This window comes from Xiphophorus couchianus, chromosome 19 (genome assembly GCF_001444195.1).
Source record: "Xiphophorus couchianus chromosome 19, X_couchianus-1.0, whole genome shotgun sequence".
Lineage (NCBI taxonomy): Eukaryota > Metazoa > Chordata > Actinopteri > Cyprinodontiformes > Poeciliidae > Xiphophorus > Xiphophorus couchianus.
In genome coordinates, this window is record NC_040246.1 from 9,734,479 (window position 1) to 9,759,701 (window position 25,223).

Sequence of the window (25,223 nt, forward strand, 5' to 3'; positions counted from 1 at the left end):
TAATGGGGCTTAAGTTTGTACGTGATCTACAGTGTCAGATGTGGCACAAAATACAGGGCCGTTTTTGATCAGCATGGCCTATATATTTCATATTGATTACACATTCTTTGAAACCTTGTCTGTAGTTTAAGAAATCTTGATTTGAAAAAACAAAACAAAAAAAAGAGGGATACTTATGTAGGTATTGATTATGTGAGTGAGTGTTAGGGAACACCAAAGGAAGGGCTTGTCCAGGCCGCCATTCACCCAAAAACCGGCAATGAATCTGACTATAGTTAACAATCAGAAGCATGCTAAGAAAAGAAATAAAGAGAAGACACCACAAGTTTTATTTTGCAGTGTCTGGGGATTTTGCTTCCCATCTCTTTTGCTGGTCATGCTCCACTGCATACAGTCAACAACAAGAAAAGGAGGATGCCTCCCTTCTGTATTACCAGTCTGAGGAGCATCTGTACCATCTCTCACAAATAGCTTTCAGCTCTGTGCAAAATATCATTTGGCTTTCAGGTGGGGAAAATGAAAGCAGAAGGCTGGTTATTTTTTGGTGAGAGAAAAGCCTGAGGTGACACGTTGCATTAAGTCTAAAAGCAATGCGACAGCCGGAATCTGGGATGAATGGCGAGTGCCTCTTTTCTCTCCTGTGGACGTCTGGACAGCACACATTTGACATGAAGCAGAAAGGCTCTCATTATACTTGGCCCAGTAATTTTCCGCCTGATGCCTGGCCACAAATACAATACAATTTGAAACCAGGGCCTTGCCCTTAAACCTTTCCACATGCCACATTACAATAATGAACTCGAATGTATTTTATTGAAGTTTTGTGTGCTAGCTCTATACAAAGCAGTGAATAATTGTGAAATGGAAGGAAAGTTGGATCTGGCTTTCAACATCTTTTTAAATAAAAACCTTTAAAAGAGTGCATTGGTGTTCAGCCCCTTTACATGATAAACAAATAAAACGCAGTGAAACCAGTCACCTTCAGGAGACAACTATGTAGTCAACAAAGTTCATATGTGAGGCTAGGACTTGACGGTGAAATTGCTCAGTGGCTTTCCTATTTCTTTGTGTTGTGGAGACAAGTCAATGCTGCTTCCGAAGAAACTCTGAATCAAACATGTTGGGTAGATGTTGCGCTCGGGCAGCAGCTAAGAGCTGAAACGACCTTGTGCCACAGTATCTTGGGCTACACAACAGGCTTTTGTGACAGAAAATAATACAATCGTGTAGGCGGTTGTACCGCCATCAGAGCCTTATCTACAATGCTGAGAATCCATTTGCTGCATGGTGCCCTCCCTTCTTTCCACTGCTGCCCTGTTTCTGACCTTGTCATATAATGGAGTTGTTTCGTCTTGTCGTTTAAAAAATGAACAACATTTGTCCTTTATAGTGGCACTGCCTTCCTGAGGTGGGTAATCTCACATCTCGGAGTGCTCATCTCATCCACCTGACTGCCTTTGGAAACATCACTGTGGGAATATAGAAACCGATCTCACAGGGACACCGACTCCCACTCCATTAAAAAGAAAAGGCATCCATGCAACTACAGTTGAACAGTCTCCCTCTTGTTTCCTTTTTTTCTTTTTAATATTTTTGTTAACACACATGACCTAAATGCAGCTTTTTCTACTTTACAAATTTATAAATAAGTTATCAGATGGTTCACTTGAGCGGTGGACCTTGAGACAACTTAGTTGCCATCTGCAATTTTCAAGAAAATCAGTCAACTGTGTGACAATTCTCCCCCCACAGACTGGGGTGAGAGAAAAAGAAACCAAAACCTCTTAGAAACTCTGCTCCTGCCTTTGGCTTTTGCACAACAATTAATCTTTAATAAATATAAATAGCTTTGGACTGCCACAGGAAATAACCCCCCCTCAGAGATTAACCTGGTGTAATAAAATCAGACTCAGCCAGCCTGACGCGCTTCAGCTTCACTTTAGGAGTCAAAACCTCTGATGGATTTTTAGTCTGCAGCCTCGGACTGAATATCTTAGAAACAAGCCACTGCAGCTTTAATGCTAACAGAGCTCAGGATTTAAATTGTGAATATCTATGTAGAGAGAAACATTTTTCAAGTCATAATAGAAGAAACACATCATCACAAAACTAAATCACTACATTTTCTTTTTCAATGAAGCCTTCAAGTTATTTTCAATCTTGCGCTTAGTTCGAGTAAAGAAGTAAAACACTGACATTTCTTATTTTCCCTTTTTTTAACACAAACATTTTAGGTGTTAGTAAAGAGAGAAATCAATGCTAAATTAGAAGCAGATGTTTCATGTCTCAAGTTAGAACATGATAATAAAATTTCTGATAAAGTTCATTAAAGAATAACTCCTGATTTGGTAACAGCAGACCTGCAAATTTTATGGATCTGTGGGGTAAATCTAACTTACAGAGTTTATTCTGAATGCATTACAAACAACTTTCTCTTTAAAGGCAAGCTTTTTCATTTTCTGTTTTTGCTGCACAAGCACCAGCTGTGAGACACACAGTGTCCTGCACATGTTAGCTGTGAGAAATCAGAGTTTCCCTAAGAAATGGGGCTGTGTGTTAAACATGCACCTGGAGTGAAACAAGATTAGTAAAGGCTCAGTTTTCATCTGGTACCAAACAGACAAGGAGTCTGAAGAATCTAACTTGAAGCTGACCCAGCAATCCCTACATGCTTCCTCCCTTCACTGTGCAGTTAGGCTACCACTGATTATAAAATAACCATTGACTTCTGAGAAGGTCTAACAACACGGCTTACAGCAGATTACAGATTAGATAAAAATGGACAAATAAAATAGCTAAATTATATTTTTACTAATCATTGTTTGAAATTCCCATAACTTTCCATTCTTGATATTCACACTCTACCAGTAGGTGAAAACTATCTCTTATAGATGGTCAAACTATTGTTCCTCAGAGGATTTGAAAACAAAGATACACCAGATCGAGGTTGGAAGATTAGCCCTGATCTGTCCCACAGGAACAGTTTGGTGACTGTATGTCTCCTGACATCATAACTTAAAATTAAGCCCAGTGATGTGCGGTGTAAAAATGGAGATGTAGCTATGATTATTTACATGTAAGAATGCTGGCCTGGATGTTGTCTCTGCTATAGAAGAATAGCGTATAAGTTCTGGATCACTTTTGGTTGGTTAGTTGCAATGGCTGCCATAATATTTTAGTTTACTTACTATGAAGTAGAGACTGTACTTAAATAAACTGTATTTAATTGATGGCTTTCCCTCAAAAACATGCCTGTTTGCCATCAATGTCTACTGCTTTTGGAAAAAATAACTGCCCACTTGTGGGTAAGAGAACCATTGAACAGAACATAAACCTAACAAAAGCAAAAAAAAAAAAAAAGTGAATAGGGCCAATATTGGTATGAACAACAGAACAGAATTTGTCTACAGAGAACATTCATAACATTTGAAAATCTAATTTTTAGTTTGCACAAAAAAAATCCTCTACAGAGAATAGTTTTATTAAAATGTTTGATTAATGACAAATATTTTATCAGATGAATATAGGAAAAAAAATAAAAGTGGAAAGCAAGAAAAATAAAATGTTTAATCCAACTTACCAGCTCCTGCCTCAACCCACATGCATGAGAATGACAGAAGAAAATGCTTGTTAATAGTCTCTTTGTAACTATGTTTGATAATTAGAACACATTTTATTCCTTAAAAAAACATATAAAAACAGAAATCAGGCATACATCTAAGTACACCATGTGCTGTTACAGCTTGTACAGTTTAAAGTCATACAGTCCACTTTTCAAAATCTCGTTTATCTAAATTCTTCTCTTCAATTTTAGACCAGTGTGACCGATGTCAGCCTTCACCTTGCAACTTAAATCATATGTTATTTTTCTGTCCAAGCTTACATAAATTTTGGAATAATCTCTTTTCTATACTCTCAGTGGCTTTTAGAACCTAGATCCAAAGTGATCTACTAATTGCCATTTTTGGAGTTGCAGTGAAGTTTACATTTAGATGCACCAGTTGAGTGTCCAGGGATCAGGATCAGATCAGAAATGTTCTGTTGAGCTGTTCAGCGGTGGTCGGTGATTGGCAGGTTAAATACAGAAAAATCTGGGTGTTTTTTTTCAAATGTTCATTAATACATCAAAGCTAACGACTCTCTCCATTGTGTGTCTGTCAACCAGCAACATGTACTGTGGTGCTTTTTCCCAAGTTTAATAAAATCAGATGAAGATCAGAAACATGCTAAGATGGAAAGATGGAAATAATCTTGTAATTTTACTACTGCCTCTGTTAGAAACCTGCGCCATGTGTTTTCTTTTTTATGTATTATAGCATAGGAGAAGGAATTTTCAAAATAGTAATGACCTTAAAGAAAAGTGGAAATCCTTGTTAATCAAGAAAAGTCTGATCTGGACTCCTTTAATTAGCATACAAGACAAAAAATGGCACTCATAAACGGTTTATGTAGAAGAAATATTTCGGTACATAAGACATTTTAATCTGACCTTGTGCTCTGATATCTTTCTTCCTCTGAATTGCTGTTTGACTGCAAGGTTTCCTTCAGGATGAAAAATTCAGTTTTCGTAATTTGAAATATCCGACTGTAAAAGGCTGGCAGTGTTTGATAAAATAAAAACCTAAAACAAATCTTTAACAGTGCTGAACTGATAAAAACCAGTGCAAACACAACTTAGTGGGAAGGAAAACTCACTGCTTACCAATGTAAATGCTGTATGTTTGCTTTAACTGTTTTAGAACAAATGACATCTATACACGTAGAAGCTACACTAAAAAAAAACTCAGTAATGGAACAAGATGTCGATCAACAGAAATATTCTCATTTCCAATATAAAAAAAAATGGAAGAAAAATAAATCTGCATTTCTTACTCAAAGAGGATGCATGTGATGACAGTAACACATAAACATGGATATTGTGCAGTAAGTGAAAAATTACTGTTTGGATATTTCTTTTCGAATGAGATTTGTTTCATCTACTTGGTATGAAATCACAATTTGCATCTTTCCCTGAAATGAAAACATTTTAATCAATAATTTAGCACTTTTAAATGGTTAATATTCATTCTGTGATGTTTTTCCACAATGAGTGTGATTTTTCCTTTCTCTGACTGACAGTAACTCAAGTTAGATGCACCAGTTGAGTGTCCAGTGATCAGCAAAGCACCCATTAATAAAATCATAGCAGGCTTCAATAGCTTGTTGAAAATTTACATGTGAAGATGAAGCTCAAAGCATGCAGAGTTTTTATTATTTTTTGCAGAGGTACAGATCATCTGCCCAATGGATTTTTTTATTTTTTTTAAACCTTACTGGATTTGATTGGATAATATACATTATGAAAACTTTACTGTCATAAACTAAGGTTAAGTCACATTTGAATCGGATGCGTATCGGATATCCACGTGGCCTAGGTCACATTCAAAAAGAATCCAACCAGTGTTGTTCAGACTGTCATGAAAAGATCAGATACAGGTTGCATTATGTCAAAAAAATCTGAGTTGGGTCACTACATGCTGCAGTGTGAATGCAGCCTAAATAAATGACCTTTATCTTATGTTATCATATATAGTTACTCAAAGACGTTGTGTTGATATATCCTTGTACCTCTGATTTGAGCAAAATATATAACTGGTCAATATTCACACCAATGAATGCAGCAGTAACCTATCATATTTAACATATTTGTGTTAAAACACAGTCACCACAGCTGAAAGTGCTGCAGTAATTAAAAGCAGCAGTCAGCACTGTGAGGATAAAGTCTTAATCTGTCTCAGTTCAATGTATGGAGATCGAGATGTTGGACTTTTTATTCTGCATATGATGAGCATATAAGAGAACGACTTAATATCTTCAGGGGATTTTAGCAACTCCTAGCAGATCTTGGGGTCATGCTTCAGCATTTTAAAAAGCTTTAAGTTAAGTATTCACATGTTCTTCTGCTTGCAGACCTGAAAGATGAACCACACAGTCAGCATTCGCTTTAGGACGCAAGAGAAAGCAACTAAAAAAGGCAGCTGTTTGTAGTGCAAACCGCTTGTATTTCAACCAGCAAAAATAAAATGTAACTGCTGTCACCTTTGGCTTTTTCTTGTGTTTGAGCTTTGCTTTCGCTTTGTTCAGTATTTTTCATAAAGCCTTCAAGCTGTCCTTCATCCTTAGCTGGAAAAATTCCACAAATCCCGAAGCACTTGGATGTGTCATGGTTAGAGTCTGTTGTTACGAGAAAAAAAAAAAAAAAAATGGAAGAGATGTCTAAGAAAAGGAAGAAAAAAAATGGTAGGCACACTTCAAAAATGTCCAGGCACCAGATATAGTATGGTATCAATTACCTTACAGAGAAATTGGACTTCTGATAAAATATGCACCATCTTCCCAAAGTCCGGAGACCCGGACAACCAGCCGCAGGGTCAGTTACCTCGACACATCCGCCTGTGAGAGCGCCCTCACAATCTGAGCCAGAACCAAAGTTCTCCAGAGGAATTATTTAGTCGAGAAGTTGAGGCCCAGTCGCAGCCTGTTCACTGCTGATAAAGGGGTCATCCTGTGACCGGCTCCTGTCCTGCTCCCTCTCAACATCCCTGCTTTTAAACCCCATCAGCCGTACGATGATTAACTCAGAGGAAGAAAGATTAAAGTAAAAAGAGTAGCATGAAAGAAAGAGAGGGGTGCAGGGCGTGCCGTGTCTTTGCAATCTCAAAATGCCTCAGTTTTCCTGACTGGAATATAATGGCTGCCTTTGAAGGAGCTGCTTTGATGTGAGACATCCATATGTGGATACTTTTTTCAGTTTTTTCAGCCACAGTCCACACAGTCATGGATCTACCTACCATTATCAGTGTTTCCCCTCCTCGGACAGAGGTTATTAGAATATTTGTTCTGGGGGGACGGAAATAATAAGCCTATCCTGTTAAAGCGTGATATGTGAGGCAGCATGTCAATTTGCACCATGCTGAAACTAATTGGGCTTTAAACATTGTCATGCCAAAGATAGCCTTCTCCATCAGGTAATTTATTAAAAATATGTTGCAATTAAGATGATCCATTATGAGCTTAATTACAGATTTAATGAACGGAAATCCACAGACACACACACGCAGGCAAACACATGCAGAGGATTAGAACAGAAAAATGCAGGGCATTGTCAAAATGTCGCCACATAATACAGTCAGGTTTAACTGGACACAACTGTTTATCAGCCAGTCAGGAATCACACCAGGCCATAGAGGGCAAAATAATGATTTTGCGAGTATGTATTGCATTTATAATGGGGCTGCTGACATGATGTTCACATCGGATGTAGCTAACAGTCAAATAACCCACAAATATAAAGAAATCATAGCAAATTAGTCATAAAGTCTGATTAGGTGTAATAAAGTGTAAAATGTAAAAAAAACATTGAGCTCATTTCTTTCATGTAATACCTAGAAAAGCTCTTGTTGTTAATGTCAGTTTCATGATGTTCCCTGTATGAGGAAACTAGTTGCATGTTTGGCACACTTGTGATTTAGGTCCATTGTGCATGTTATCAAAAGAACATGGGATTCAGTAAGTATCACTGAATATGGAGATGCAGCAAGAATGTGTATTGAGGGCAGTCAAAGCCCATCCCACAGGCCAAATATATAACAGACAAGTAGAATTTGGATGCATGACACATTAAATAAGAGATCAGCAATTCCAGTTCTTGAGTCAGACTCTCCGGTAGCCTTTGGATGTACCCCTGCTCCAACACACCTCGATGAAAAGCCTGAATTATCTTTGGAACCGGAAGGCATCCAAATGTTGCAGGACACTGGCACTCGAGGACTAGAGGTGCTGAACCCTGTTATAAATATAATGTCCAACAAAACAGCTTCAAAGGAGTCCTTTGGAATTGTAGCATTGTACATATTCATATTACTATGGCAACGGGTATATATTATGTGATGTTCCTTCAAATCTTAAGGTTTCTGGGCCCTTTTATGGACTCTGATCTTCAGACCTTATCATAGATTTCCAACTAGATTTCACAGAAAGGCCTTTTCTAGCAGCTGTATTTTCTTTCTCCGAAACCAGTTGAAAGATTCCTTGGTAATGTTTTTGGAACTGGCCTGGCAAAAACCAGTCCCTTGTTCAGGGCCCATTTTCAGTGGGCCAGTCTGAGTTTCATGTCTCAGACTGGCCCACTTTAAATAACCTATTGTTATTAAAATTGTGTAATTATAATCTTATAAGTGAAGTCTACAGTAGCATAAGGTTTTGCAAAGCCTTGTAACTCGTGTATTTTTCTAAAATATTTCCAGGTCATTGCTGTACAATACAAATTTATTTCATCATCTCAAACAATATTCTTTACAACAATATCGGAATCTCTATTTTGTTCAAGTAGGTGTTTAGAGATATTTAAAATTTAAAAGTGGAATAAAACAATACATTAAAATATTAAACATTAAATTAGAAAAAAGAAAGCATTGTACTATTTAATAAACACCATTATCTCAATTTCCTTTGCAAAGAAAGTGTTCCATCACAACTTAAATTGAACAAATATGGGAAATTAAAGGGCAAATCTCCAACACTATTCTTTACAATAGAATGTCATTGCAAGCAAATTACTGTTCAGAGATATCTAATCCTTAGGACTAAAGAATTAAAAGCTATTGCATAAATCTTTGCGAATTTGTTTTGTGGGGCCAAGACATTTCTGCCAGCCATAAAATGTCTTAATCATCTCATCTCACACTGACTTTAACATGCTCAGTATTTGGAAATGTGGTCAACATGGACTGAATGGGTTTGTTCACTTCCTCTGTTGCCATTGAGAAACTATAACCAGGCAGACTACAATTCAAAAACAGCACAGAAACTCATTGTCATTGTTCACAACTCCTCCTTTTGTTTGCTAATTGGCCTGGATGAAATGCATACTGAAAAAATTTAGACCGCACATTTAAGGGAGACTCGAGCGGAACTACATCGGATTGAAACGCCCAGGCTAGTTTGGGACTTGTCTTGCTGAAAAGACAATTCATCCATTCATTTATCTTTTGATTACATGCAAGTACCATTATGTAAATAAATTAACCCCACATAATCAAGTTCCCTCCTCTGTTGGCGTGATGGTGAGTTTAGATCTTCTCCAAACATGGAATGTGTGATGACATTGAAGACTTATTTAAGCTATTGTGGTTGAGTGCATTACTAATTATTTTAATGAAAACACTGTGCCTTCTAATTCCAGGTTTGTCTGAAGCTCTCTGTATGTGGTTGTTGGCTTGGGAACAACTGATCACCCGGTCATAAAGCTTGTTGTTGATGGATTATGGTGAAATTACGGTATATGCCCTTCAAAATTATAGCCACAATGGTGCTTCTATTATGAATGCCATCATTATGGCTGCAAAGGTCTTTGCCATCATGAGATAGTGCTTGTGGAATACCTCGGTAAATAAAAACCTTTTTATATTTCCTCAATTAGGATTTTCCAGCTGATGCTCATTTGGACAGATGAACAGGGTTGCTTTTATAAAACTTACTTTTTTTTTTTTTTTTTTACTTTTCCATGTCTATTGCATGCCTTTTGCAGCAATTTTTATGACACTAAATACTTATTCCTTCAGTCATTACACTTTATTACACAAGACCATATGAACTTATTTGGGCATATTTGTGTGAGTGGATTACTGCCGATATGAAAAAGTTAGATACCTATTTTCCCCCATTTACATAGCAACAGATACCAACAGTTTATCCATAATAATGATGATAAATACAGCTGATTCCTATGGAAGACAGTGAAATGACAATACTTTGCAGGATCATTTGTTTTGCAAACAGTGACAGCACCACATTCATAATCCTCCAATATCTGTGTGGTAGTCCTGAAAGAAAAGCAACACATGTAGGCGGAGCCGCCAGTCCTGGCTAATGACCTAATTTCCCTTGAGGTGCAACAATGGATGGATTGGGAGACAGACAAGCACAGACACACAACCAATTAACAAGGAGCCATTTAACCTTCTCACTCAGAGAGACAAGATGGGTTAAATAAGTGTGAGGAAAATCAAAAAGCAGCACAGAGATTGAACACAGTGTTTATAAGTATATGCAGGTCCATTAGTTGCTGTATCCATCTCCACAAGTTCTACAATAGATATAGGTAGGAATAATGAGCACTCTGTTTATACAGCGGTACATTGTTTTGTTGCTCGCCCCTAAGATGATTCTCTTTTTATCCACCAGTTGGCTTTTGAATTGTTGTAGACAGAGCACAAACACACATAATCAAAAAAAAAAAAAAACAGTTGGAAAATTGAAGCTTAGTCTTTATCAAAGCAATCTGCTTGAAGAGATGTGTACAATGAAGCCCAGCAAGAACACCATTTAAAGCACAGGGAGGTGGGAATAATAATAAAACCCTTGAAGCAACTCTGTTTAAAGATATGAGAAAGTTATTAGACCATAGATTTATGCTTTCATACCGACAAACCCTTTTTCTTCCAGGATAACCATACAAATCATCATACCTTAATTTTACTTGTGTATTTTGAAAAGGACATCTAAAAGCAAAGTACTTTCATGTGCTGCTTACTGAATAAAAACCAATGTGCTTAAATGCAATATAATAATGCAGGTTAAATTCCTCTCACTGCCCATATTAACCTGAATACCAGCACTAAAAGTCTAAAAAAAACAACGAACTGGAAGTAACTGCAACAGCATAAAGGAACACTACCTCTGTTCTCAAATGTAAGACATTTTGAAAATATTTGGAGTTCTGTTGCACTCAACCAGACAGCTGATGTCAGCCCGAAGCCACTGGACCAAGAATGAGCTGCCAGGTGTTCTGCCGATAGGTCTGGGTCAGTTCATCCCTGTTCTGTTTTGTAATGTCATTACTTTCAATTCAATTTAGCTTAATTATGTTGTGCAAATCAACAACAAATGTCTCAAGGCACAGAATCCATTTATATACAGAAGTCCACAACTCCTTCCAGTTCCTAACCATGTACTTCACTGTTTTGTAAACCTTTATCCTCCTTTAGTAATTTTCATTTTGATGATTTAAGGAGACAAAATAAAAAGTTGAAATATCCAGTATATTTGATTTTCACCGCAGACAATTTTCTGAAGATTTTCAATTAAAAACTATTCCCTTTTACTGTGATCTCAGTCTCCATACCACACTGGACTTTGATAAGATTGTGGAAAATTATTCTAAATAATTTCTTACTCATTTCTTAAAGTAGATACATAATAGTCCCAAAGTGTGTACAAATTGATATATGGTGGTGTCAGAGTGTGTGTTTTATTATATTTGTTTTGGTAAGTTTTAAAGCAAACATGTGGAGCATTACGTTTTATTAGCGAACCTGAGTAAAACCTCAATCATATCAACTATTGTGGCCATGTGTGGGGTAAACGTTTCCAATCTCTGGCTGTTTCGGCAGGGGATGATAAAAGATGTAACTCCTATTTTTACTAGAGTCTTGTGTTTTGAAAATAAAGTCAATTCTACATATTTTTACTGCTGTTGAAAGTTATAGATGGACATGAGCAGGATGTTTGGACTGGGTAAATAACACCATGTAACAATTTACAAAACAAAAGAGCCACACTGCAATTTTGTCTTGCATATTACTAAAACAAATCATAAAAGTAATGAAAAATATGCTTTAATTTAAGTTATTTGACAAAGGAAATTCACTGTTTGCAGAATCTATAAAATATTTTTAAAAAAAAACACATTTTGACAAAGTTTTGCAGAAGTACAAAGTTATGAAGCAGACTGAAATGCATCCAAGTCCAATTAAAAAGTAGATTAAGTAAATTGTATCTTACCGTCATTAAAAACAAATGCAAAGAAAATCAATGCTGTGACTTAACCTTAACTTTCACCTTAAGTCCTTAAAATATTTGTTAGCAAGGCCCCCATATAAAAAGGAAAGTGCACTTATATCATCTGGTTACAGGCTGCAGTTCAACAGAATGCAAGTTCACAAAGCATCTGCTGTGATATGAATACATAATAACCATAATTCTGCAAAGTGTTTTATGATGTTACACATGCTCTCTTTCTCATCACACTTGCCTACAAACACTTCAGTAAGTAGGAGAACCAGGATGATTGAACAGCTTCAGATGCAATTAGTGAACAATGCCCTGCTGTAACACTGCAACAAGAGCCTATAGAGAACCAGTGTGGAGTGTAGTTTAGATTGATTCTGTAGAGTGAAGTATGAACATCTTGATTTTTCCTATATGTGAAATTGTGCCCTTTTAGTAAGGATGTATACACACAGAAATATTAAATAAATAGGAAAAGTGCATTTAAAATCTTTTAAAATATGAAATAGGTTAAACAGAAGCATTTCCTACTTATCTTTTATCAAGAGAAGTTTTACTTTTCCATTTAAACTCCTGAGGTTTAACTGAATTTAACGTATAATTAATAGATTGTCTCTGCATAAACTCACCCTGCTGCTTTCAACTTTAATAGTTTTGAATGAATGATTATCAGACATGATTAAACTGTGTCATATGACATTAAAGAGACAATTGTTTTATTACAATAAATTAGCCACTTGTTTATAAAAATCCATGGGCTTATGGTGTGTTGTTTGTGCACCTGAATTCATTAGTCTGGTGACAGTTTGCAAAAACAGCCTCTGCTTTGTGTTGTCTCATAACAGTCTGCACTACCACAGCTCGTATTTACAGAGCACAAAGCATGCAGCGAACGCAGCATCAGAGCAGTGCCTGTTAAAATGTTGCATCCAGTTTGTGCCAGCTCCAGGCAATGGATAATTGAAAGAAGACAGAATCCAGGTCTTATTTCTCCCTGGTTATTATTTTGTCGGAAGGGTGTGTTTGAATCTGCTTTTCAGTTAATCTCTTCAGGGGTTTGAGCAAAGCTGCACCGAGCTCTATATGTGAAGTCTTGACGTTTTTCAAAGAGAATTAACCATCTTTATCGGAGAAAAGTAAAACAAAATCTATCATTTCCTTTCGTGAGAGGTAGAGAAACTGCTCACTAAAGCTTAAGCACAGAATTTGACATGAAAGAGTCAGACATTAAGTGGCTGTTCCTTCCTTCTGACACTCTCATGTTTCTGTGATGTCTAAGTGTGCACACACTTAATTTAAAACTTTGTTGAATCACCTTTTGATCCATTTTCAGCTTCAGTTTTCTTCAGTTTACATGTAACGTTAATTACTTTATAAGTCGGAACCAGAAATGAATATCAGTTACATTGACATTTGCATCCTTTATCTAAAGCAATACTTAGCAAAGAGCTCAAAAGCGTCCCATTATACAGCAATTTCAGTAGAAAAAATTCTACAGAAGCTTCACAGCATTTCATGTAGCAAATACGAGAGCAATGCAAAGACAATCTTCAATAATCTTAAAAGCAGGGACATTAAAAATGTTGGATGTTTCTCCAAAATTGATGAAATGGCAAAATTTAAACTGCTAAGTTTAAATTTAAAAATGAACTGTAGATATTTCTGGCAAAGAACTAGTAGTAGGGTTGCAAAACAAAGCTCACTTTTTGCAAAGAAAACCTGCAAACCTGACTAAAATCTCCCAAAGACTCGTGAAAAAAGTTGTACAGTCTCATGAAATTACACTTGAACTTTCAACCACAGCTCTAAAAAGATAAGTTTGATGCTGAAAAATGACAGATTATCAAAAATAATCATGATCTGGGCTTTTCTTTAGATGGGACTAGGTTTCTTCTTACATCTGGATGAAATTATGGAAAGTCCTAAAAGATAAAAGTTAAAAATAATTAATTATAGTGAAATTTGCATAAGTTTTACAATGATGAAATTGTAAAGGCTGTGCAGTTTTGCGAGCCTCTGATCTGGTTTTTCATTTATTATTTCTGAGGTGCTTCTTTTTGATTTGCATCTAATCAGTTAGACGTGTCTCTCATGTACTTTATCTTTCTTATGGCATGTACAGTATTGTTAATTTTCAGACAAGCCACGTGGAAAAATCTTAATCTAAGTGAGACGTTACCAAATGTTGGTAAAAAGCCCAAATGTATCAAACTTTATGGAACAGAATATCTTTCTATGCATTATGCCTTGTTGTCCTCCCTCTCCCCACGGCCTCCCCTTTAGTCGTCAATGCAGCTCATCTATTATGACAGGTGTGTGCAGAGAGGAGTAGTTATTTGAGGAAGAAAACAAGAAGATGGGATAGAGCATCACATTATGAACAAGGACATGAGGAGCCAGATTAAAGTGCACTGGAGTAAACAACAACAAAGACCACACTTTGTTCTGAAGCACCTTGTTTCTGCTCTCGTGGTTTAAAAGAGGCTCCTTCTCTTTCACGTCCGCTTTTCTTTATCTCACGGGCAATTTTCTGCTTTCTTGCCGTCAGTCTCCTTTTCTCGGTCATGCCTGTATTCTGTCTCGAAGGACACATTTACAACTGTGCAGAATTAACTCCCTCCACTGCAGATTGATGATCACAGACATTGTCCTACTTCTGACCTTACAGCTTTCAGCTGCTGCTTGAGGAGGATTTAGTGTCCATCGGTGCAAACAGGTAAGCTTGGGCTCTATTGACCCCCTTTTTCCAATCTTATGAGCTAATATAGAAATAAATTACAGTTTGGAAAAGTGGTTTTTAACATGCAAAATTATGCTGCATGAGGTCATCTGTGACTCACTGAGGAAACAATAAACATATTACAAGAATGGAATGACATCTGCCTATTTATAGGTGTCCTATTAAAATACTCGTCCTTTCTTAACCGTATGTAGAGTGTTGCTAAATTCCTCTTAAAGGGAAAGTAAGACATAACAAAAAGGCGATCTTGCAAGTAGTGAAACTATTAAATATGTTTTATTAGATATAAAACATTGCAATAGAAAAATACTGCCAGCCAACAAATTGTATTCTCTGTGAATGTTTGTAAAATGCATAACTTTTCAAGTATGGATTAGGATCTAACATGTTGTCTAGAATTTAGATAAAGAACTGAATTCCTCTACAACAAAACTAAATGTGTTACAGGAATTTTGTATTTTATTTTTTATTTAAAGAATTTTAGACCTTGAATCTTAAAACCAAAATTTATATTACATGAGGAATTATATCTTAGGAGAGCAAAGGAGGAAGAGGTAAATCACCATAAGTCTGTAATAATAATAAGAATAAAAAAAAATCCTTTCTTGAAATATAACACTTAAAGACGTTGACCCACTTAAGTATGTCTTTCTGTGTTTGAATTATTCATTTTAAATGAGCTGACCAAATCTCTTAGAAACATCACTTTTACCATTAAAACTTAATTTTGATTACAATAAAAGATGTATAGCAGGTGATATAACTGTAATAACTTTGGCTCTCACTGTCCTCGATTTCTGCTGACTGAGCGAAACGTGTGGCGAAGACTTCTACAGCGTACCAAGCTTTCTCTTTAGGAACAAGAACAGCTACATGAATAATACTGAGACATGAAGCAAATTTGAATGAGCAGTACCTGAACAGGCTTCTGTGTTTTAGGAATGACAGAACTCTGAGCTGAAAAGGGGGTTCACATAATTAAAGTTTGAGTTAAGATCAAATATGTTACTGTTAACTCTGTAAAGACAATCAATACGCAAGTATGAATTGATACCACATTAAATGGTGATGAGGGGTCTGGGTTGACATTTTTCTGAATACAAAAGGTTTCCTAGAATTTTTTTATTACAATACTACATCTGGCAGACGTATTCACAGAATATATTCACTGAAACTTGAGTACAGAGTGAAAAAAGTATGTGAAAAATATATGTTTGAGTTGATTTGGAGTCAGAGATGTTCAAATGTTCAAATCAACAGCTTATTTGGGCTCAAACTGGCCAAACAAGGACCTTCAGCACATTTGGTCCCCTTTGACAATAAAAGTCAGCCTGAAAAAAAAAAAAGATTGAAAGACCTCTACTCCTGGGTCAGGACTGTAAAACTGTAAAATAAGTTTGTTTAGGATACTTATTTTACTGATAATTCAGTCATAGTGTCAAATATTTCAACAAAACTCAAAAACATTATCAGGATGAAGCACATAAAGTGATAAATAAATATATTTATATACCGCCTTCAGACTGATCATAATAAGATTTAATTCAGTTTTTGTGGGTTTAATGCATTTCCATCATGGAAATAATGGTTGTATGGTCACTTTTTTTTTTTGCTTGCTAAAGTCCAGAACTGGAATCTTTGCGTTGTGTTTCTGGTATGCCCATAAGTCTGAAGCACAAGCGACATTTGAAAACAACAGTGATGGGCAACAAAACTGCTTTTCTTGGTCCTCTGGAGGTAAATTATGTTTCATAAAACAATCTGATGGAATGCTGGTAAAGGGTAGTGTTATGTGCAAGTTGTGCAAAAAGGAGTTGGCTCATCACCAAAGCCATTCAAGCCTAAAATATCATCTCAATGCAAACACAGACATCCTCAGTGCTAACGTTGGCATTCACCGCCCACATTTCTAAAGAAATATCTTTTCGATTAAGTTATATGAATGACCAGGGCTTCCTAACACTTGAAAACTGAATTGGTATAATGACACTTTGCATCAATCTAAGGGTTGAATAACCTCAGTAACAGACTAAAAACAAATATCTCTGTTCTTTTTGAGCTCAGGTGTCTATCAATTCAATTCTCTAGCAGCAAAAAAGGTTTTTAGATTGTAAATGTTTCTTATTCTGTAGACATATGGGTTTTGATTAAAATGTGATCAACAGCAATACATTTACAGACTCTGCAATTAACTCAATTAACATTTTTAATCAAGTCCCACCACTAGTACTTTAATAAAGTCAGGTCTGATAGTGAGTCAACTAAAATCAATAACACTGGGCAACTCCTAACCCTTGCCCTTCTACTGAAATGCAAGCTATACTTGTTTTTGATCAGTCGATATTTACACGTATTTTGGTTTCATTAACATTGCAGTTGCAGCTGAAATATATATAATATGTCTACTTAACCTCCATTTCTTTGAGTTTGCTGCATAAATTCCTTTCTCTAAAAAGCCAATTAAAGTATCTCCCCATGTGGTTTGTGTTGATTAAAGAAGCAAGTGTAATATTTAATGGGCGCTAGGCTGTACGCAAACCCTACTGGCACATAGTTGAATGTTAAATAATATTAATAAAACAGTCAGACAGCAGCTATAAAATAAGATTACAGTTGTCAGAGAACAGAAATGATTCAGAGGGCCCTGAATATAAATGACTGCCACGGCTCAGGTTCTGTACTACACAAGGAGGAGCTTCGTCTCTGCATGAGTTAATCTAATTACGGAGGGAAGATATTTATGACAAACAAGAGTATCCATAAGAAATCCAATGAGAGACAGAGAGAGAAACTTTAAAGGCCAAATATCAATTAGTAGGAGCCAAGAGAATCATGCATCTTCATCTGCAGTGCCACATAAAGATTTTTAAAATCCTTTGAACTTTCACAATTTTATAACATTAAATTATTTTAATGGGATTTTATGCAATAGACGCAGTGAAAAAGTGTGAAGGGGAAGGAAAATTATGCATTATTTAAAAAAGATTTTAATAAAAATCTGGAAAACAAAAATAAACAAAACCCACAGCTGTTCTGTGACAGTATCAGAAGTCAGAGAGCATTAGTTAACAAACAACATTACGCAGACAACAAAACACAGCCGGCAGTTCAGGGACATGAAATCAGGAATATGAATGATGAGTTGATTTCAATTCATGAAATGCCTGTGAAAGCCATATGAAGTCAGCCGTTTACCACACAGAATGTAACTGGAACAGCAAACACATAGAAGAAGATGTTCTGATCAGATGAGACCAAAACATAACTTAATGGTGCACATGTTAAACATGCGTGGGACGAAAAAATGGAAAATACTGGCAGCATCATGCTGTTTTTCTTTAGCAGAGATATGGAAGCTGGTCTGGATTGATGGAAGGCTGAACAGGGCGATCCTGGAACAAAACCGGTTGGAGGCAACAAAAGACTTTAGACTGGGGTGGAGGTTCTCTGTCCAAAAGATTTGGCCAGAGAAACAATAGTAGGGTTTAGATCAATGAAATATTTTCATGTATCAGCATGGTCTAGACTGAAAGTGTGGTAACATTTAAAATTTCATGTTAACCAACATTGTCCATCCTCTATGTTGCTTAGTCAGACTAAATCTTCACCAAAGTAAATCTCAATAAAATACATGCAAATGTATTTTATTGAATGTGAAAATGTTTAACACTGCAGAACCATCTGGGATGGGGATGAAACTAAGGTTTAAATCCATAGTTAACATTTGATGGTTTCTTGAAAAAACTTAAAGGATGTGGACCTAAATAGACTTGCAGAATTACCTCAATAGTACAGCACTCACCGTAAAAATTTGGCCAGGCAGCAAAAATGGCAACGTTTCTATGTTTCTATAAAAATCTGGTACCTTACAGATTTCTAAACACACACAATGCATCAAGGAAATATGTAGCTCCTCAAACAACTCTACCAGGAAGAAAGCTCTGCTTCAGGATTTTTACCTGAGTCTCTCATGCATGCAGCCAAAACTGCTAAGCTCCTGCCAAGCATTAATCATTCAGTACTCCAATTTCCAGTGCTGCTACTTGGTTAAAGTTTTCCTGATTTGTAGTTCATGCCAAAGATTTTTCGTTTTACTATTTCCTGTGCTGAAGGCAAACAATAATTTAGCAGGAACAAAAACTTCACAGAAACAGTTTAATGAGGCTCCACAGAAAAGCAATCACACTCTCCTTCATCTATTCAGCACGAAGAGGAACTTTGGGAAGCATTAAACCTTTAAAACTTTATTAAGCGCAATATTGAAAGGAATAAATCAAAAGGCACAAGAAATGAAAACACAGTTTATGTTAAAGGTGCAGCACTTGCTGGGTGACAAAAGAAGAAAGCCAAAGCAAACAGATCGATGTTTTGTTACAGACCTGATTGCGAATTTAAAAAAAGTGACATTTAGAAAGGCTACAAATAAAATCTAATCCTTTTTCAATAAATAAATAACATGCGACAACCCTTTTCTTCAATAAAATGATGCCGAATGATAAGCACGCCCAAAGGTCAAATTCATTTCCCATCTGTAGTGGGTGTAGTGACAACGGCTTGCAGAAATCATCACACTCTCATGAATATCATTAAGATTATTGTATGGTTTGCCTAATCAGATCTGCAGGGTGTTTGTTGTAGTTTTATTTAACCTGGGAGAAACTGATGCAATCAATATTGAAACATTATCATTTTGCTGCCAGCACTTCTGGGACAACATTGAATTCTGCGTGAGACACAACAAGCAACGAGCTGGAGTTGCGACGAGTCTAATATCACACAAAACAATGTGTGAAGCCCTGTTATTATCCCTCAAAGGAGAAATAATTTGACATTTAATAGAAATGTTTGGGATGTTGCTTGTTTTGCAGAGCTGATGAAACTAAACAGCCTCAGCGAGGAAAAGGGGGAAGCTGTGGCGTTATTAAAAGATAGCAAGTTGAAGGAGTCCTCCCTCTTCGCAGCTTCTGTGAAAGTGATGTTTGTGGAGCAATAAGCATGATGAGTTTTTAATGCCGTGAGATATTTCTTCTGGTCTTGTGCTTTCTGCTGACTTCTACACACACTGAATCTGCAAGATAACTTCTCTCCCAAAAACCCCAGCATAGGTGGCGAAAATAACCTATATGTACATTTTGAAGGGAAACTCTAGTGGTCTCAAGAGCACCTGCAAGTTAGTTGCAAAAAAATATCTTGTTTTAACCCCAACAATGACCACAGGAAGAACTAGCTGACTAAGAAACAGCAGAGGCATCCAGTTCAATAAAATGTACCATGGCAAGTGGACATAACCAACTTGCAGCTGCACATTATCCTGGATGGAAGCCCCTCTCGAGGTCCTGGAGACGCCGGGAGCAAAGCGGGCGCTCACACCAAAGCATGTCCTGCTTGTTCTGGCAGGTGTGGGTTGAGGCAATCCAGAAAGAAAGCTGCTGCTTTGTGACGGGGCCTGGACATGTTGGGTTTTGCCCAACAACACAAGAGCTGGTGGCTTCTCCAGAAACTGTTAGCTCCGTTTGTGTAAAACAGGAGAGGAAAACAGCAGTAGAGCAAATGCTGTGAGAGTTTTGAGAAACCACTGCATGCAAAAAGCCAGGCTTAGATTTCAGAGAAACTGAAATCACCGGGTCAAAGTGGGGGCAGGAGTGAATTTCAGAGACGATCTCCTGAGTGTCCATCTCCCCTATACGTGGTCAGCCATCCAAAAGCAAGAGAAGTCTCAGACGGTTTGCTCAACTCTAAAAATAGTTTTTGGGTGAATGCCAGTTAATGACTTGTTAGACAATTTCACTTATCAGAACCAAAGAAGTTAGAGTTCAGCTCCAGTTAGTTTGGCTCCAGTAAGCCATCCAGATAAGTGATGGAGAAACAATCTGAAGCAAGGAGAGAGTTAAGCTGTGTACATACTCAGCAGGAACTCAATGGCCTGCCGGACACAAAAATATAGATCTTCATTAGTTTGAGAGTTCTTGCCAAATAAAAAAGATTATTTGGCAATAATCTTTTTTCTTGTGCGGTGTCCTACAACTATAATGTGACTGGCTAGAAATTATAAATGAACTAGGTTACCACTAAGAAACTTGCTTTCAGTGGGAGGGCAGTATAAAGACTTGTGAAGAATGAAACATCTTCAAATGCCTCACAAAGAAATGGAGTCCTTTGTATAGTTTGCAAGAATGCATTTTTGCAGATCATACATTATATTCAGCTTCCAATCATGACTGGCATAATGAGAGGCATGATTCTGAGGAATACACTGAGGGAGCAGATCACATGAATGAGAATGGCTCATGAGCTTCGTCAGCAGCTGTTCTGCACATAAGGACGGTTCCAGCAGTTACACAATGATTGTATTTGTTAAACTGACTACCTTTGGAGGTCCTGTCAACCCACCTACATCACAACATATTTGATTTGTTGCAAAATCAGCAAATTAACTTTCCTTAATATAGCAAACATATTTCACTAAATGTCAATTGTGCCTATATCGTGTATTTAAACATTAAAGATGCAATTTGTAGCTTAATCAATGCCTTCTTATTTATGGGTTTAATCAGTTCTATTGTGTAGTAACAGTAGAAGCGGGGGAAAAGTAAGCCACAAATTCATTGTGGCATGTTTTTTGTGTAAACGTGAAAAGGCAGAAATCCTCATAGTACATTTAACATAATGATTTTACTTCCAGTCATGGAAATACAAGACACACTGAGCTGAACTCCTGTAAAATCCTTCCTGCAGCAGGATACATCATGGTGTTTTGTCATGCGCTTGGTTTCCAACAGTAAACACAGCAATCATGGCAGAGAGAAACGACTGTCACGAGTTCACAGAGGAGGAGGAACGATTGACAAGCTGGAAAGTCAAATTTTATTTTCCATTTCATCGGAACCCAAAAAAGAACAGAAGACATTGGTGGGACGTTTGCCTGCTGCATCAGACCGGGATTCAGGAAAGGGAGCTGGGTGTTTTGAACCAAATAGTACGTACTTCCTCACAACCTCGAACAAAAACTATCTATCCTGCTTTCTGACTGAATGTTGAGTAAATGGGGCTGCTTTCCACATAAACAAACACACCCTTGAGATTCTGACCAATCACAAAATACTTTTACATGCAGAGGGGGACGAAAAGTTCACCAGGAGGATCCTGACAAGAAGGGGTGGATGACATGATGCTGAGAACAAATTACATATTAAACAAAATACAGTATCAAAAATGTTAAACTGCTTCGTTTAAATATTGTTCTGAAATCCTTTGAATTAGCATCAGAAGCAGATCTTTGAATAGAAACACCATCCAGGTAATTGGTCCGATTCATCAGTTCAGATTATTGTCTAAACACCGATGACCCTTAAGAACACTGATCCTGCTAAAACCTTGTCACCTCTTGCACTCAGGGTGTGATTAATGACGCCTGATGAGGCAACATTAGCAACCTATCAGACCACCGACTTCTTTTTTCTCTAGTAGAGAAGCAGCGCAATTTACCGAGCAGCAGGGTACGAGCACAATAAGAGGGAGCTGATCGAGACGGAGCCAATTTGCACGTCAGCCGAGGGAGGCGTCAATGGTAGGACTACAAAAAACACACATAAAGGAAGAGACGGCGAGACAAATGGGAGTAAGCAGGAACCCGGTGCAATTTCCCACTTTAATTAACATGACCCCTGTTATAGGAAGCACAAGCCAGTTCAGGATCCGGCAGGGGCGCTCATTGTTGTCTACATTAGCAAATTTGGAGATAAGCTGGCTAATTGACTGATTTATTAAACAGCAAATTAAGCTATGACGCTCCAGTCCCCCTGACAGGAGCTCTAGTGGATTTCTCCGATGCATAACTGAGCGGCATGTCCCTACCTGTGCTCCTAGGCTCCAGTAACACAGCTAATGGGAGCTTTGGCCTCCACAGATGACAAGTGTTGTGTAACAGAGTGTGGTCACGCTAACGCAAACAGGCCTTGCTCATCACTAGACCGACTGCAGAGCGTATCCACCCGCTGTTGATTTTTCTGACTTGCACTTCAGACGGGGAATATGTCACAGCTTTAGTAACACCCGTCGCTGCATATGCATGGAGGAATTTGTCAGTATATGCGTTTACTTTATCTCTGCCACCCGTAGTCTGAGTTTTACTGAAGCAACAAGAGGAGTCTCATACAAAACAGAGCTCTCCTGCAAATAGTGCATTATAAAAAATGTTTTTAAAAAGCGAGCAATGCAAGAACACCAAACAAAAATATTCTCTCAAAGTTTTCTATAGTGTTGCTGTCTTTATTTTCTGTTGTATTGTTTTCTTTTTCCTCCCAAAGTGTTGCTCTGTGTTGTGAAATATGCGTTTTGATTTTTTTTTGTTTGGTTTCCTCATCTTTGGATATATAAAAATCTAGATGTTGTTTTTGTACCTCTGAGCCTCTGCAGGAAATGGCAAACATGCAGCAAATCCCAGCTCTGAGAAAGCCTTCAAAGCTGCCACATTTATTTCCCCAAAACAAACAAGAAGAAAGAAGGAAAGAAAAACATAAAATTGCTGCAGCAACTGTCAGAATATGCTTGTTAAGAGATTAGTATTTTTTCTTAAACACTCTGGTTCGAAGTTTGTGTGACTCTTCATCATGAATGCCGTCACTGATACCTCTGCACCTTACACTCCTTTTAATACCAATAATGAAACAAATGAGGCCAGTTTAAGATGCTCAGTGGAGGAAATCACTCATAACTCAATCACTTCTTAAAACCTCACACCACATTTGCAAAACAAATAAACCAGAAATCCCTACAGCAGTTTACTGAGGAGTGATTTTCTGCAACCTTTACATGGCCGAGAGGACTTCCTGGCTTGAGCACACAAACGCGGCCAAAAGAGACAGAGCGAGGGGAGGAGGGAAGGCAGAGGAGAGGATGGGAAATGCTGTGAGCAATCTGTCATCGGAGATGCTGGAAATGGCAAGGAAATGATTGCGTGGGGCAGCGAGGATGTGAGTAGGCAAACTAATCGGAGTCTGACTATTAATTCCTGTCGCACTGATTAAAAGGGTTTTGAAAAGGAGAAGGGAAAATAGCTGAGAATGACTGGCTTTCAGGGAGAAACAAACAATCTTAGCCTTTGTTTTTTCCTCTCTTGCATGAACAAGGCAAGGTTTGTGCTTGTTTATGTTTCATGCTCAGAGGCCTAAGCTCCAAGAGATAGTATTAGTATTTTTTCTTAAACACTCTGGTTCGAAGTTTGTGTGACTCTTCATCATGAATGCCTTGTTCAAATGCAAAAAAAAGGTGCATTTTTTTGTATTTAAAAAAAAAAAAATCTGCAGAAAAATGCATTAAATTGGGTTTCGGACCCTCCCTAAATAAATTTAAATACATGGATTACCCACATTCACATTTAGTTTATTCTATGAAGCATGCTTTGTTTTTATTTTAAAAGTTTCTAAGACGAAATAGTTTTGCCAGTTAAAAAAAACACAAAAAAACAACAGCATTGATTTCAACATTTTTACAAATGACTTAAAAACATTTGAGCCAAACCGTATTTATATGTGGTTGATAAATGTGTCTACACATTTCCACTGCAGCAAAGTTGGAAGTATCTACAGTTGATTGTAAATGCCCACCAAATGCTGATTTTAATCATGACGGCCTTTTAATGTCTAAAGGTGCAAAGACTGAAAGAGTGTCCTACAAGTCCTTGAAAAATATGGATTAAAGAACAGCTTCCATTATTGTATAATTCTCTAATCTTTAAAACTCAAAATGAAAATTTTCACCTTTCTGCCTGTGACCGATTGAGGTGATAAACTGCGCATGCTTCCACTTTAGGAGATTCAATTAATCACGCTACTTTCGGTTTAATTTTAAATGCAAAATCTACATAATGGTTCCTTTTGAATATTCCCAGAATTTGGTAAAGCAGCATTTTCATAGCAATCACCATAGAATCATTTACGAGTTTAGAAGTTCGGTATAAGTTATTGAACTAAAACAGTCAAAAAAAAGCACCAGTGAACCCACTTGCTGGTTCAAACTCGTTCCTTCTACAGGACAGTTTTGCTAGATACTGTCCTGTTGATCTGGAATGCTCCACAAAAGCCGAGGTTTTGTACGATGGCCTTACCCAGTTGGCTAGCCTTCACAGTGTTGACCCCGTCACAACACTAAAATGAAAAACATTTATTTCTGTTAATAGTGTCCGATGTTGATTTCCCCCACACAGAACTGTGGCTGCTTTAGAACTTGTGCCTCTGAGTTGCGTTCATCTGGGAACATTTCTGACAGTTTATAGATAAAACATTAGCAGGGGCATTGCAGATGGTTCTGAGGCCAAATGTCACTGCATGGCTTTTAGGAAGCAGATTGGTCAGAAGGAAAGAGCCACGGTGGTTAAAATGGAGATCAGGGAAGCCGTTTTAAATTCTGACACCATCTGGATCCGCTCTGTGGGCTTCCAGCATGCATCTGATGGGCAACTTTGGACCCATGATTGATTGGCAAGTATTTCAGATGAGGGCTGTATTTGGCAAGGACCGCTGGCTGGCGGTGATGAGGGAATCAGAGCTCTCGCCTCAAAGCAAGGAGGAATCGCTTTGGCATAATTTAGTTCCGTGACTGACTGAGGATGAGAGAAGGTTTCCTCCTTCACTGACAAGAGCTACAGTCACAAATG

The 25,223-nt window shown here is 37.4% G+C and overlaps 1 protein-coding gene across 2 annotated transcripts in view; it reads right to left on the minus strand.

Moving 5' to 3' along the window:
- The window catches only part of alk (ALK receptor tyrosine kinase), a 401,288-nt gene that overhangs the window by 290,133 nt on the left and 85,932 nt on the right, over window positions 1–25,223 (minus strand). The window lies entirely within an intron of this gene.